Genomic DNA, 15,595 nt, shown 5'->3' with positions numbered 1-15,595 from the left:
ATTACAACAGCCAAGAAGAAGAAAGGTGTAATGAATTTTGTAGTAAATTCCAGGAATTGCTAAATATATTTGCTGAGCCATGGGGATTCTAACTCTAGGACCATAAACACTTGAAGCATAATGCAGATATCTTGGCTTTACAGAATACAGTCCAAGAATTCTTCCATTTTTCTGGACATGTACTTTTCAGAGTTGGCCTGCAGGTGGTGTTGTAGCCCACAGAGGACTGTATGGACAAGGGATTGATGGGATGTTAGACCCAGATAAGTTCATTAGGATTTTGTCCAAGTAGATCTGGCCTCCTTCATCCCAGATGTGATTCATTCAGCACAAGAAGATGAGTAGGGCACTGCACAGGCAAAATGACACTATAATTTGTCAGACTGGCCCTCTCCCATTGATCTCAAAGCTCTTGGACCAGTAGGCTAGAGTATCTACAACCTCCTCCGTGTCCAGGCAGGTAATAAGAGAAAAACTGCCTTCCAGATAAGCCGCAAATGACCTTCCCATGTGAGGTGGCTAGTGCCTTTGAAGAAAGAGTATGTATGAGTTAAGTGGCCAATTCTGTCATGATGCTGGCTCCCAGGCTCAATACAACAGGTTAGCAACCTCACCCCAACCCCTATCACATATTCCACCTCTGCTAAAGCTTATGAATAGGACTGCTGTTCAAACTGGCTTAGCAGGAAGCCAAACATATTTGTAGTGGGGTCACAAGTTCATTCACTGTGCGCTTAGATGTGCAAAGAAAATGCAGCCTCTTTATTTCTCCATAACTCATCTGCTCATCCATAGAAAACTAGGGAAAGTAACCCTACATTTATCCCATTCAGTTAAACTTAGTTCAGTTCAATAGTTCAGACAATCCCTTTATGTTAACTCTCTTTAGTTTCTTTAGGGAAAATGTTGACTTTCTAATTTTCTCTCCATCTCTTTGTTCTCCTTCAAGATTGTGTCTGTATATTTTGGGGTCTGTAAGAGTTCAGATGACCAGTGGCAGCAGAGGTGGGATTATCTGGATCTTCATGGGTGGATAGTGAGAGGCTGGATTTTCTGTTCTCTAGACTGGTGACCACTGAAGTACAGGTTTTCTGGTGTGGCTTTTTAGATGAAGTACTATCTAGCTCTGAGATCTGTAGCTCTGGCCTTCTCAAATGTCCTACGCAGCTGTGTCTTTGTTTTAACTAGAGCCCTCTGACACACCTCTGTGCTCTCAAGACCTCTGTGTCTCATCAGAACACATGGGATTTGCTGGGTCACTCGTACACCCAGGTCATGCAGGCCCAGGAGGACTGGCTCAAGCTCATCTATCAACTCACCTCCCACCACACCTCCTCACCATCACTCCTTGCCAAGACTCTGGCCCTAACCTTGCCTCTTCTTTGTCTTCCATATTTCTTCCATAGTCTCTTAGAACTGGAAGGGGGCAGTCTCTAGGCAATTCATTTGTACATTTAATAACTCCCTTGTAGGCTACAGCAATGAGCCTCATGGCTAGCTTTCATAGGTGGAAAGGATATCTTCTCCATACTTATGAAAAACACTGATTTCAGTTTCCCCATCTAGTTCTAGATATGCCTTCAATCTGAATTTAGAAAATCCTTTCTGGACAAAGCCTAACTTTAATTCTTGATATAGAATCAATGCAAAAATATAATCAAAGCACCAAAGGTCAGAAGTTACTTTGTTGTTCTAGATCTACACCGTCCAATATGGTAGCCAGTAGTCCCATATGGCTATCTAACTTTAAATTTAAAATAATTAAAATTAATTAAAATTTAGAAATTCAGGTCCTCAGTCATATTAGCCACATCTCAAGTTCTCAGTAGCCACATGTGGCTACTGGCCACTAGACTGGACAGCAAAGATACAGAACATTAACATCACTGCAGAAAGTTCTATCAGACAGCTATTCTAGAACTGTACCCTCTCACTTTCCTGAAGCCCTAAAATGCTTTATTTAGAGGGACGCTTCCCATAAGAATAAGTTTTGCAGGATATAGCACTACATCTAAAAAAATATTTTAAAACCATTACTCCTACTGGTTGTTGCCCTGGACTCCTAAGAAGCTGGGTTAGTCAATAAGCCCCACCCACTTCTCCAAAGATCAGTAATGTTCTCTGTTTCTACCAAGGAGAGGCTACATAGTTTGCAGAGCCTAGTGCAAAATCAAAATTTTGAAATTTTATTCCAAGTTTACTTAAAATTTCATACTAACAGTAGAGTATTAATCCAAGTACTGACCTTTCTGAGTGTGGGTCCCAGGGTAACTGCATAGGCTCACACCTAGGAAGCAGGCTTTGTTCCAAGATAATCACACCTGAAAGAGAAATCAAGGCAGGCCTGTGGGCTCTCTGGGGAATTTCCTCATGAGTGGCAATGCCAGGACCCACAGCTGTGCCTGTGCTGGCCAACCTCAGATGTTAACTCAGACAACGGCCCAGGGAGTGCCTGTGGCTGGAGGGAGCCACCTAGCCAAAAAGAAGGGACAGAGAATAAGGGCCTCCACATGCTACACTGGAAAGCCCATTGCTGGAAGGCCTGGGCAGGCCAGCTGCTTCCAGTTGGGTATGTTTCCATCAAAGCCAGGAGCGTGCCCAGCCAGGAAGGCCGAGATCTGCAGGGCCATCATTTCAGAAACTGCTGGAGGACAGGGGAAAGACAGTGCACTCAGGAACTTCAGCACAGTGAAGTACGTCTAGTTGTCCTACCTGGACTGTGGACATAAACAGAGCATGGTATCCAGGAGCTTGTGCACGGGGGAAGGCTTACCTCCTCAGTCTGAGAGACAGGTGATATGAGGGAAGGCCAGAACAATAGCCACTCAGAACTTCAAAATGAATCATCAATGCCAAGGGGCAAGACAGAGAAAAAGAATCTACTTGTAGGCTGGCTAAGCAGGAACTGAGGAAAGCAAAGTAAAAACAGCAAGATCTGAGGTGGCAGATGAGACTTGAAACCTGTAAACATTCTGTAAGATAAGTAAATGAACTCCCACAGTTTTTTAGAGTGTAGCAGATTGGTACCTACACATGGAAATGCTGCTTAATATGCAATGAAAATAATTTTTTAATAAATAGCTAGGCTCAAAAGGAAAAAAAGAGGCTACAGAATAAAGAGAGATAACAAAGCCACAGTGAGTTCAGTCTGAGTTGACCCTCTGATTCATTTGATGGTCCAAAGAGTTCTTGTTCAGGGTTTTCTTCAGGCACTCTTGTCTCTCATACCTACCCCCAGCTTTGGGCAGAGAAGGCCTGGCCCTGTGCCCAGCCCAGGCTCTTGGTCACCTTCTTCAAGGTTCAAGTTCAGAAGCTGCATAAAGGATCACCCTGAGCTCCCTGAGACAGACTCTGGGGACCCAAGAGATATCCTTGGATTAAGAAAGACCCTTGAAGAGCTACCCCTGCCATGAAAACAAAAGTAGAGAAGTCCAACCCCCTAGCTTGGGAAAGTAGTATGAAAGTCTGGGGTTTTAATTTCTCACAGGGCATTTTTTAATTTTAAATCTAACCTTAGACAGATAGCAAACTTTCAGGAGAGAGGAAAGGGGAGAATAAATTTTTAAAACTAGATCAACCTAATATAAACTAGAGAAGAAACACAAGAATCTAAGTTAGATAATGGTAAATAGAAAACACAATTTGAATGGTAGAAATAAGTCCAAATAGGTCAATAACAAAAGTACATATAAATATTAATATTTTGAACTTGCCTACTAAAAGACAGAGATTCTCAGAAGGATTTTTAAAAATTCAACCTGGTACTGCATATAAGAGACACACCTAAAACATGATGACAGAGAGGTCATTATGTAAACAGATGGATAAAATGTACTAGGAAAATATTAATAAAAATTAAATTAGTATAATATTGATATCAAATTTTTTAAACTTTAAGGCAAACAGAATACAAGGATAAGTAGAATAATTCACATCAAAGAAACAGTAATTTTGAACCTCAAATATATATATATGTATGCGTGTATAAAGCTATAATCATATTTGTAGAAGACATAAATTATGTCAGTAATCCCATACTCCAAATTACAAGAAACATATTCATTCTAGCACACATGAAATATTTTTTAAAAACTGACTATGTCATTACCAAAGGGGAAAGGATGGGGGAGGGATAAATTAGGAGTTTGGAATTATAATATACACACGAATATATATAAAATAGATAACCAACAGGACCTACTGTACAACACAGGGAACTATACTAAATATCTTGTAATAACCTATAATGGAAAAGAATCTAAAAAAGAATATATATATATTTTATATATATATATTTGTATATACATATAACTGAATCACTTTACACCTGAAACTAATACAACATTGTAAATCAACTATATTTCAACAAAAATATATAAAAAAAGAAAAGACTATCCACTGAATTGCCTTTGGAAAAAAACTTTGTCAAAAAGAAAATTTCAAACAAATATCAGTGACTCACAATCACATAAAACATGTTCTCTAACAATAATGTAATAAAATTAGAAATCAATAGAATAGTTATACTGCCCTATTCATTTTAGAAATTTCTGAATAATTATAAAGGGAGAAAAACTAATAGAAATCACCAAATGTTTAGTACTGCTCAGACAACGAAAACACTAGTACTAAATCGTGTGGTATGCAGTTTAAATGGTATTTAGAAGAAAATTTAGAGCTTCAAATGCATATAATAGAAGAGAAGGAAACATATAGAGGAAAGTCAATCAGAACGGAGAAAGTAGAAGGAAAGAAATAATAACAAAAAAAGAGAAATAGATGGAAAGGGGAAAAATCAATGAGGAATCGATAGATCCTAGTTCTTTCAGAAGACTAATAAAATAGACAAACCTAGTAAGATTGATTGAGAGAAAAAGAGAAGAATGTAGGAAAATGACATAACTATAAATAGAGTCAAGGTTTTTAAAAGCACTAGAGAATACAATGAATATCATTAGACTAAAAAAATTGACAATTTAATGAAACAGTTCTCTAGAAATAAATAAATCACTAAAACTGACTTGAAAAACAAAGGTCTATCTATATATTTACGTATAACCATTAAGTGAATTGAATCTGTAATTAAAAAAAATTATACCCATTACTGGACTTCCCTGGTGGCGCAGTGGTTAAGTATCCGCCTGCCACTACAGGCAACACGGGTTTGATCCCTGGTCCGGGAAGATCCCACATGCTGCGGAGCAACTAAGCCCGTGCACCACAACTGCTGAGCCTGCGCTCTACAGCCCGTGAGCCACAACTACTGAAGCCGTGCTCTGCAACAAGAGAAGCCACCGCAATGAGAAGCCGGTGCACCGCAACGGAGTAGCCCCCGCTCACCACAACTAGAGAAAGCCTGCACGCAGCAACAAAGACCCAACGCAGCCAAAAATTTAAAAAAATATATATACCCATTAAAAAAGCACCATGCCAACCAAGTACTTACCCAAAGAGGTGAGTCTTACCAAATCTTCAAAGATTATTTCCTGTATTGGTCAGACTTTTTCAATGAAGACAAAAATAGAAGAGCTCCTTACTCCATTTTATGAGATAAGTATATATATATTTTTTTTTTCTTTTTTTTTTTTGCGGTACGCGGGCCGCTCCCTGTTGTGGCCTCTCGCGTTGCGGAGCACAGGCTCCAGACGTGCAGGCTCAGTGGCCGTGGCTCACGGGCCCAGCAGCTCCGCGGCATGTGGGATTTTCCCGGACCGGGGCACGAACCCGTATCCTCTGCATTGGCAGACGGACTCTCAACCACTGCGCCACCAGGGAAGCCCGATAAGTATATTCTTGATACCCAAACTGGACAAAGACAGCATAGGAAAAGAAAATACTGGCTATCCTCACCATTGAACACATGTAAACAAATACTTGAAAATATTAGCTAAATGAATTAAGCAAAGCCTTTAAAACATATCATAATAAATAAGACACAAAGCAAATATAATAAAATGTTAACTGTAGAACCTGGGTAGTGGATATATGGGTGTTCACTGTACAGACCAACTTTTCTGTATGTTTAAATTTTTTTCATATTAAAACCTTGGGAAGAGTAAGAAATAAAATGTTTGGACCTCTGCAAACTCTAAGAACATATCATGACAGAATCCCAAGGATGGGTGAACATTAAAAATCTATCAATATAATTTATCTCTTTAATACAGATCAGCAATTTATAAAAACACAATTTATGAAAAAAATAAAAACCAATGGCAAACTGGGAATTTATCACTCATTATCCTGATAGTGTTGTAAGATTGGACTGGGTTTGAGTGGCAGAAAACTCTGAACTATCTAAATTTTTTTTTATTTCCCTTACATGTAAAAGACTGGTTGGGTAGTCCAGAGCCAAGTTCTTACTATCATTTTGTTATGTTTTGTGTGATCTTTATTCCTTAAGATCGCTTCAAGTCCAATATGATTGCTCCAATTCTAGTCATCACATCTGCATTCCAGGTGGCAGGAAGGAGAGAAGGGGAAAGTGGTTATGTTTCCCCTTTAGGGATATGACTGGAATTTGTGTATATGACTTCTATTTATACCCCAATGGCAGAAACTAATTGTCCTTATTTGCAGACTATAGGATTATTTACATAGAAAACTGCAAGAGAATTTGTGGGCAAATAATTCAAACAAATAAGAGAATTCAGCATTCTGGATCCATGTTCAGGGTGTAAGAGAAAAAAAAATGTATATATATATATATATATATACACACACACACACACACACACACACACACACACACACATATATATATATAATCGCTAATTTATAGTAGATACCTAGGCAAAAATCTAATAGAATACATGCAAGACCTATTTGGGAAACATTACAAAACATTACATAAAAGATGCACTGGATAAATTATGAGACATATAGGGATTGAAAGATATAACTGTGTAGCTCCAATAGTTCCCCCTGTGAGTTTATAATGGATCTATGAATCACTACAGTTCCAATCGGAATCCCAACAAGACTTTTCAAGGAATTTAATAATCCTACCCTAAAGTTCATGTGGAAGATTAAAGAGACAAAACTAACAAAGACAGTTTTGAAAAAGAAAACTAAGGACTGGAGTCTTGCCCTACGAGGCTAATTAGAAGGCTATAACTATTTAAGCAGTGTGGTATTGGAACAAGGATATAAAAATAGGTCAAAGGAACAAAATAAGTTGATACTGACCTACACATATATGGAAACTTGGTATGGGACAGAGATAGCTGTACATGTCAGCAGGGAGCCGTGACCATTAGATAAATGGTGCTAAGACAACTGGCCATAGCCAGTACATATAAAGGGGAAAAAATATAAATCTCCACTTCATGTCAGAACAAAAATATATCCCACATGGATTAAAAACTTAAATGTATGGGGGAAATCATAAAAGTTAAAAAGAAAGTATATGTAATGTAATGTAATGTAATGTAATGTAATGTAATGTAATGTAATGTAATGTCTTCATTACATTTCTTCGTGTTTCCTAAAACACCAAAAGCACAAACGACAACAATGAGAATTTGAATACGTTAAAATATAAAAATTCCATTAGACAAAAGATAGCATAAACAGTAAAAAATACAAGCCACAGACTGGAAGAAGTTATTTATAATTCATATTACTGGGTATTAGTATCCAGAATATAAAAAGATCCCTATCAATCAATAAGGAAAAACAAGTACTGCAGTAGAAAAATTGTCAAAGGTTTCAATAGTTAATTATTAGAGGGAGCTAAATAGCAAAAAAAAATAAGACAAGATACTCTCAGTAACAAATACAAATTGAAACCATAATGAGGTACTATTTCACCCTTAGACTGGCAATATTTTAGAAGTCTGAGAAGCCCAAGTGTTGGTAAGAATATGGAAAAAAAGAAGGGAGTACCTTTAAACATGGCTGGTGTGAATGCTGTATTGTTAAAAACTGTGTTGGAGAGCAATGTTACAGTATCAAATGAAGTTGGTAAGCACATACCCTATGACCTAGCAATTTGACTTGTGGGAATTTCCTAAAAAATTTGCATACATGTGCCCAAGGAGACATGAAATAGAATGTTAACCTGTAGCATTGTTTTTAACAGTAAAAAAATGGAAACAAACTAAGCTTTCAAAAACACAATTGAGGATAAATAAATGGTGCCAGAGTCACACAATGAAATAGTAAATACATATGCACTAAATATATAAAAATCAGGCAGAAAGGATACATGCTAATTTCAGTATAGTGATTACCTTTGGGCAGGGAACAACAGGGACCTGGGCAGTGAGGGTATGGTTAAAGTATATCTGTAATGTTGAAACAAAACCAAAACCCCTAAAACCATTATGGCAAGATGTCAACATCAGTTAAATCTGTTAGAAACAATGAGCCTGGCCCATATATGCAGTCTGATAAGAAATGATTTCCAGGGTATATTGTTAAGGAAAAAAGTAAGCTGCAGAAGAATATGGAGAGTGGATTGCCATGTGTATAAAAGCTAAAGGGGAGGATCAGCTTGAATGTGTCTGAATGATACAAATAAATTGACAACAATGATGGCCTACGAGGGGAGGAGACTGGGGACTGGGGTTCGCAGTGGGAAAGAGACCTACTTTATGTACCTTTTTCTACTATTGGGCTGCTTTTATCACTTGCATATTTTCTCAAAAGTAAAAAATTAAAGCAAAAAAAATTTTTAATTACAATGATTCCTACCCCAATAACGCACTTAAAGTCAAAATTACTGTTTTGAGGACTATTTTGCATAAAAATGTAAGTGTACCTTATGTTTGCCATCTTCCCAAATGACTGATTTTTCCAAAGAGTTCTTGATAATAAGTTCCTTATGATCAGTCACACAGAAATATACACCCTGCCTTCTGCATCTGCTTTAACTGTGCATCTATTTATATGGGATGACGGATACTTTCCCTAATAAATCTTACCATTTCCCCTGCTAAGGAACTGAGCGCCGACTAAACAGTTGATGATACATGGGAGTTATTCCTACATTTTCCACACACGGTAAGACAAATCAACACAATGCTGACTTCGTCTGTTATAAACACTAACAGCTTTGGGGCATTTGGAAAAGTGGGGAGTGGGGCTGATGTACAACGAATCCACGGTTCTAGACTTTCCTACCAGAGACAGCCTGAGGCAATATGAGAGCAAAATCAGGATTTGGAGTTCCTAAGCTCAGGTGTTTTATTTCCATGAGCTAATTTACAATCAAGAGAGCCCTGACACTGCCAGATCTAGAATTCAACTACTTCAAACAGTGATCTTTCCTCTTATATTCTGCACTTTGTTTTTTTTGTTTTTTGTTTTTTTTCTGTACGCGGGCCTCTCACTGTTGTAGCCTCTCCCATTGCGGAGCACAGGCTCTGGACGCGCAGGCTCAGCGGCCATGGCTCACGGGCCTAGATGCTCCGCGGCATGTGGGATCTTCCCGGACTGGGGCACGAACCCGTGTCCCCTGCATCGGCAGGTGGACTCTCAACAACTGCGCTACAAGGGAAGTCCTGCACTGAGTTTTAAAAGCATTGGGTTGTTGGAAGGCTAATCACCTAAGTAGTGATCTTCAAACCTTTTCGTATAGGACCACTTTAGGAAACAAAACAACCTAAAACAACTGATTTACACTGCCTTCCCTTGCCCCAAGCTAGACCCCTAGGGTGCCACACCCCAGTTGGTATAAAGTGCAAGGATCTGGTTTATACCACTTTACAGGTGTCAAGGAAGCAGGAGAGAGACTCAGGGTAATAGGGGAAAAGAGGAAAGAGGATCACAGTCAGTCATCTCTTTTTCATGTCTTTCATTTCACAACTTCTTCCTTCCCATGCCTGCTGGTACGCTCCCTTGCCTTGTTTCAGAGCCAAAAGACAGGTCAACTTCACTGCTTCTTATCCAAGTTGGCAGAGGCTGTGGCAGCAGGGTGGTAACTCTGCCTGATGTTCTCAAGCTACAGTTGGGACATGTCCAACAGCAAAGTCACTCAGTAAACAGTTCTCTGTTTTCTCTTTTCCTTGAGTTGGCTGGAATATCTCTAGGCCCTAGTATCACCCACTCTTTAATTCAAGACAAGCCTACAGACAAGAAACTTCACAGTTCACCCTGTCTTAAAACAGTCTTTTGCTGGGTACAAAATACCATCTACAAAATCATTGATATGCTACATTACTTCAATTCCAAGCCCTACAGATGTCTTTTTGATGGTCTGGTTTTTCTATTTTTAGTAATATTCCTGTACGTCACTCAGTTCAATATTCAAGAACATTATTAAATGACTATTTTGTGCCTAGCTTTGTCCTGAGGTGGAGCTGGGTAGGGGAGATTAACAAATGTTGCATGTAATAGTTCTTTATTTTAAGAAGTTTACAAACTAATTGGAGAGAGAAAAGTCAATATAAAACAAATAAAGAATAACTCAAGACAAAATATGTTTAAACACCAAAAGCAAGGGTGTTGTAAGTATCAGAGACCTGGATAAGTTAGGAAAAGCTTTAAGAAAGGTATTGGACTGGAGCTGGGTTTTTAAGGAGGGGTGGGGGGTTAGGAAGGGCTTTCTAGGTGTGACAAGATGGTCAAGACCTCAGAGACTGGTCTCAGCAGAGCAGATTGTGAGATTGTCAGAAACCAGTCTAATGAAGCAACTCTGATACCCAGAAGACAGGTAAATAAACAAAAACCAAGAGGCAGAGATAGATTAATAAATTAGCTACGAATTACTTATCTTGCTATATATAGACTCCTAGAGATCAAAGGGACCTCATGAATCATGTCACCTGCCTTCTGCCTTCATTTTACAGATAAGAACACTCGGGATTAGAGCAGTAAAGTGATTTCACCATATCAGGTAACAAATTAGCACCAGAGCAGAAATTCAACCCCAGGGCTTCTGACTCCCAACGCATCATACTCTGCTTCAAACCGCCAGTCTATTATGTTCAGATGACTCAAGGCGAGTTGGGATCAGTGACATACCTATAGTAACAATATGATAAGTACCAAAACAGAGACATGCAGAAGTGATAAGCTCATTTTGTACACAGATACTTGGGATATTTCTAAATTTTTCTTTTCTTGAATTGCAGCATTTATTGCATCATGTTTCACCTCCTCTGATTGACATTCAAAGTCTTCCATAACATGGCCCCGCCTGGCCTTTCTGACCTTATTTCCCAACACTCCCCACTCTACAGCCTCAGTTCCAGCAAGATATGACCATTTACAGTCCCCATCTTTTGCCAGGCTCATTCTCACCTCTGGAGTATTGCTCCTATTATTTCCCCCTTCTCTAAGGCTTTTTCCCCTTTTTCAACACTGACGTAAAGCCCAGGTTTTATAAACCCTAAGATCTTCAGCTACCCCAAGTCTTCTCTACACTCCCTCTTAGTTCAATGCAATCCAATTCATTTCAGTACAATTTTATGGACAACATGCTGAATGCCAGGCACTCTTACTAGGCACTCAGGATTCCAAAATAAGTAAGGCACTGGCTGCCCTCAAAGCGCTAAGAGTCTAGAAGGGGAATGCAGACATTACAGCAAATCACTACTACCCAGACTCTTAACAATAGGTACAAAAGATAATAGGTACAAAAGACAGCACAACCTAGAGGATGGAAAAAGAAGAGATCTCATTAAGAGACTAATAGCTGAGGTTAGGTTAATGGATGAGAGGGAGTTTGTCTGATCTAAATCTGGGGAAAAGGCGGGAAAGGGCTATTCTAGAGAAGATAGGATATGGAAATTCACAGTAGTTGGTAACTTTGGTTTTGTTTTGTTTAACTAAACCAGGTTTGGGTTTGGTATCGGGATTTGGTTTGCTTTCAAAGCAGAGTACAAACAGAAGAGAAAGGGGAGATAAGGCAAGAGAGGTAGTCAGGGGCTCTTCACCAGGCTCTGGAGGCTGGACTGCATCCTGTAGATCAGGCGTCCCCAACCCCTGGGCAGAGGACCAGTAGTGGTCCGAGGCCTGTTAGGAACCTGGCCACACAGTAGGAGGTGAGTGGCAGGCAAGCGAGCAAAGCTTCATCTGCCACGACCCATCACCCACATTACTGCCTGAACCAGCCCCCTGTCCGTGGAAAAATTGTCTTCCGTGAAACCGGTCCCTGGTGCCAAAAAGGTTGGGGACCACTGCTGTAGATGACGAAGTGCTGAAGACATTTTAAGTGTCAAGAGTTAGGGTGGGTGGTTCAATGAAATGTGAGCCCCACCTTACACTGAAGCAATCAAGTAAAGCTAAATGAAGGAAAGTTCTAGAGACAGACCTTGAAGAATGGGTAAAATTTCAACAGACTGAAATGGAAGTCATTACATCATTAGTGGAAACAGCAAAGTGGCCATTTAAGTGTTACCTGGTTGCTCTGGGCATGTTAATTTTTTCTCCTGAGACGTGTTACCTAAATTCTTCAAGGACAGGGATTATTTTTCAAAATTCCTTTTAATAGCTCCAAGGAACTAACATAGCTCCGGATACACAGTGGCCATTTGGTCAATTATCAATGACCTTTTGGGATATGGCAAAAAAAAGGGAAGAAAGAGAAAAGAAAACCCCTTATATCTGTTCATGGCAGGAGCTTGTTTTTATTCCTAATCTGTTGCTAAGAATGAAAATTCATAAGGTTTTATAAATCCATATTTGAAATGAAGATGGTGTGTATAATTGGAAGCTTATGGTTGTCTAATAAAGGACAGAAGATTCCAATTAAACACAGAATTCCATCTCTAAGCATCCTTCCTCACTGTGTGGGCATCCCAACTGCTAAGTTTGTTTAATAGATCAAATTAAATGGATGACTGCTTTTGAAGGGCATCTTAGGGACTTGGGACTTAGCTTTGCTTCGGTGCACGTTTCCCTAAGCTCACTACTGACAAAAGTATTCAATCTTACTATCAGAAAGTCAAACCACTTTTAGATATTGGGGAGCGTGATAATATGACATAAATACTTCATGAAGTAATATATATACAGGTTATTTATATTTTTCCTAAGAAGAAACAAAGAGCATTCACTTGGTTTCACCAATTCTCTTTCCCTGCTCCAAAGCTGATCAAGCTCTGAAAATTACCCTGCCAAAAATCATTTTAAGTGCAAAGTAATTTTTGTTCCATAAAGATAAATCACTTTATGTGTTCAACAGTGCTCATATTGCATTACATATGTTATTTTTAACTCATAAGTGGTGGAATGCTGTCATGCAGGGATGATATTCAAAGTAGTTAACAATGGTACAGCATGTACACCAGCCATTTAGAATAGACCCTTAAGCTATCTGGATGGATGCCAGCTGCTTCACCTGACCTGTACATACAACCTACATCTCAGCCCTGGTGTAGTGGACTGTTCAGCTACTTTTGTCCATACATTTTCCATCTGGTAGTAGCCACACATTTTCCTTTGGACAACTGCCCTACCCTGTTCCAAGTGATCTTGAAGGAAAACGGCCATCATGGGACTCCACCTTCCCTTGGCCACAAGGTTAGGACATGTGATCCAGATTTAGCCAGTCAAAGTAGTCCATTCTTTCACCAGAGTAATTGATTGAGAAATGGATGCATGACTCAGTTCAGTCCAAGCAGAGTCCTCCCCATAACTTTTCCTCTGGAGTTGATTGAGATTTCTCCTACTTTGGAGATTGCTAAACTTGAAGAATGTGAACCTGAGGCAGCCGGAGGCCATGTTGCCCTCATAAAGGAGAAATCCTATTGAAGAATGAATCCAAAAAAGAAATAAGTGAAACTGAGAGGTAGAGAGAGTCCTGACAACATTGTTTGAGCCTCTGGAAACAGCCATGCCTATAGCTAGATGGAATCTCCTGGACTTCCCATTTACTCAAAGAAATATTGTCTTCCTTCCTTCCTTCCTTTTTTTTCTCTTAAACTAATTTGAGTTGAATTTCTGTCCCTTGCAGTCAAATAAGTACTGATTAATAATTATGCCCACATAACATAATTCTATATAATTTCTGTTACACAATGCTGAAGAAATCTTGGACTTAATTGAAAACTCTGCTTTTCATTAGATTGTCCTAGGGTTCCAAACCAATACATTATGCAACTACAAGCCATCATGGGTCTTAATAAGGGGAATAACAAAATAAAGATGGTGTTTTAGAAAAGTTTGCTTGGCAAGAGATGTGTGGAAATAATCAAAACAACATATGCTCATACATGTACTCAGGAATATATATATTTACATATTCTCCTTAATTTTCAAAGATGCCAGATACCATTTGTTTTTGTGTTAAAACAACTGAAAAGAACTACTATTGCCCATACCTTAAGCATGTTTGAAAATTATTATATATACTTTGCCTTTAATTATTCAGAGCACTGAATCATAGATTTACATCATCCATTTATCCGGTAAGCATACAGTAGAAAATTGCTATGTACAAGTGAGTGTTATAGGCTCTAGGGATAAAAAGATGAATTAGACAATTTCTCTGCCCTCCAGGAATTCACATTCTGGTGAGAGAAGCAGAAGTGTAAAAAGATAAACAGTGTAAGAGTTGGCAGGACTGGAACCCTTTCTTTTGCTGGAGGTCTCCTCCTCGGAGGTGCTGTTAGGCGAGAGCTGGACGCAATGAATAGGGTAGGTGCACACAGCTCCATAAAAGCAGCTCCTGAGTATTCCTGGCTACGCTGCTCAGTGAACCATGTAGTCCTGGATTTTCTGGCATTTCAGGCACAACTCAGATTGCTTTGGTTTTTTTTATGTAAAGAACTTTCTCATGGGAAAAATAAAGAATTAGGTATCCCATGGTTGATGAATGTGGTCTTAATTCTCTTTACAAGGCCAGATATAATCTTCAGGAAGTTACTTTGTTTGATTCATATTTCAAATTGTAAATTAAATTTAATTTTTTAAGTTTAATTGTGAACAAAATTCTTGAGAACACAGAGGGGGAACGCTTAAATTTACGTTTTCAATCATTGTGAAGCCCCTGTTTATTTGGGGCCACTCCTTCCTTAAAGATGCACAGCAGCTACGTCTTCAGAGCGGATTCTGTTAAAAGAAATTCCTCCAGGCTGTCTCATTTTCCTCAGTTCCTCACTGGAATTTCACCATAACTTAACCGTAGCTGGAATTCATTTACAAATTCCTAAGAGCTAGAGGCTAAAAAGATACTGACAACAATTTCTTTCACCTTTTTTTCTTATCCTAGTTCCTGCATCTTTCCGTGAGTGTTGTTTGGCTGCGGTGGATTACTGGAGTGTTTGAAAAGGAGAAAAAAATAAGTCTTTCATTCCTTTTCCCTTCCTTTCCTAACTGTCTTTTTAATTTTTCATGTGGACTTTCAAATTACATGTAGTCTAAAACAGCCTATGTTTTTTTGCTCCCAAAGTAACTGTTGAAAGGGGAAAAAAATATTTTTTGTGTCAGATTATTTATTATAAAGGATTTAGTGCTCGACTTCTAAATTAAATCATCTAGGGACTAGAAAACTCTTTAAAATTTATCTAGTCCAATTTCTCATTCTACAAATATTCAGACAGGTTAAATTAGTTGTCCAATTCACAGAGCTAGTAAGGGACGAAGCCAAAACTAGAATCCAGATCTCAGTATACCTGCCCATTTCTCATAATAGCTATTACAAATC

The 15,595-nt window shown here is 38.8% G+C and overlaps 1 long non-coding RNA gene across 1 annotated transcript in view; it reads right to left on the bottom strand.

Annotated features, from left to right (window-relative positions):
* LOC132419856 (uncharacterized) overlaps nucleotides 1-15,595 on the bottom strand; it is a 127,429-nt gene that overhangs the window by 69,029 nt on the left and 42,805 nt on the right. Inside the window, exon 2 of the long non-coding RNA XR_009518259.1 lies at nucleotides 2,246-2,321. This is a non-coding gene — a long non-coding RNA (uncharacterized lncRNA). The remainder of the gene's footprint in view (nucleotides 1-2,245; nucleotides 2,322-15,595) is intronic.

Source organism: Delphinus delphis, chromosome 2, assembly GCF_949987515.2.
Source record: "Delphinus delphis chromosome 2, mDelDel1.2, whole genome shotgun sequence".
NCBI classification, from domain to species: domain Eukaryota; kingdom Metazoa; phylum Chordata; class Mammalia; order Artiodactyla; family Delphinidae; genus Delphinus; species Delphinus delphis.
Note: the sequence above shows the minus strand (reverse complement) of the source record. Positions and strands in the feature narration are given on the sequence as shown.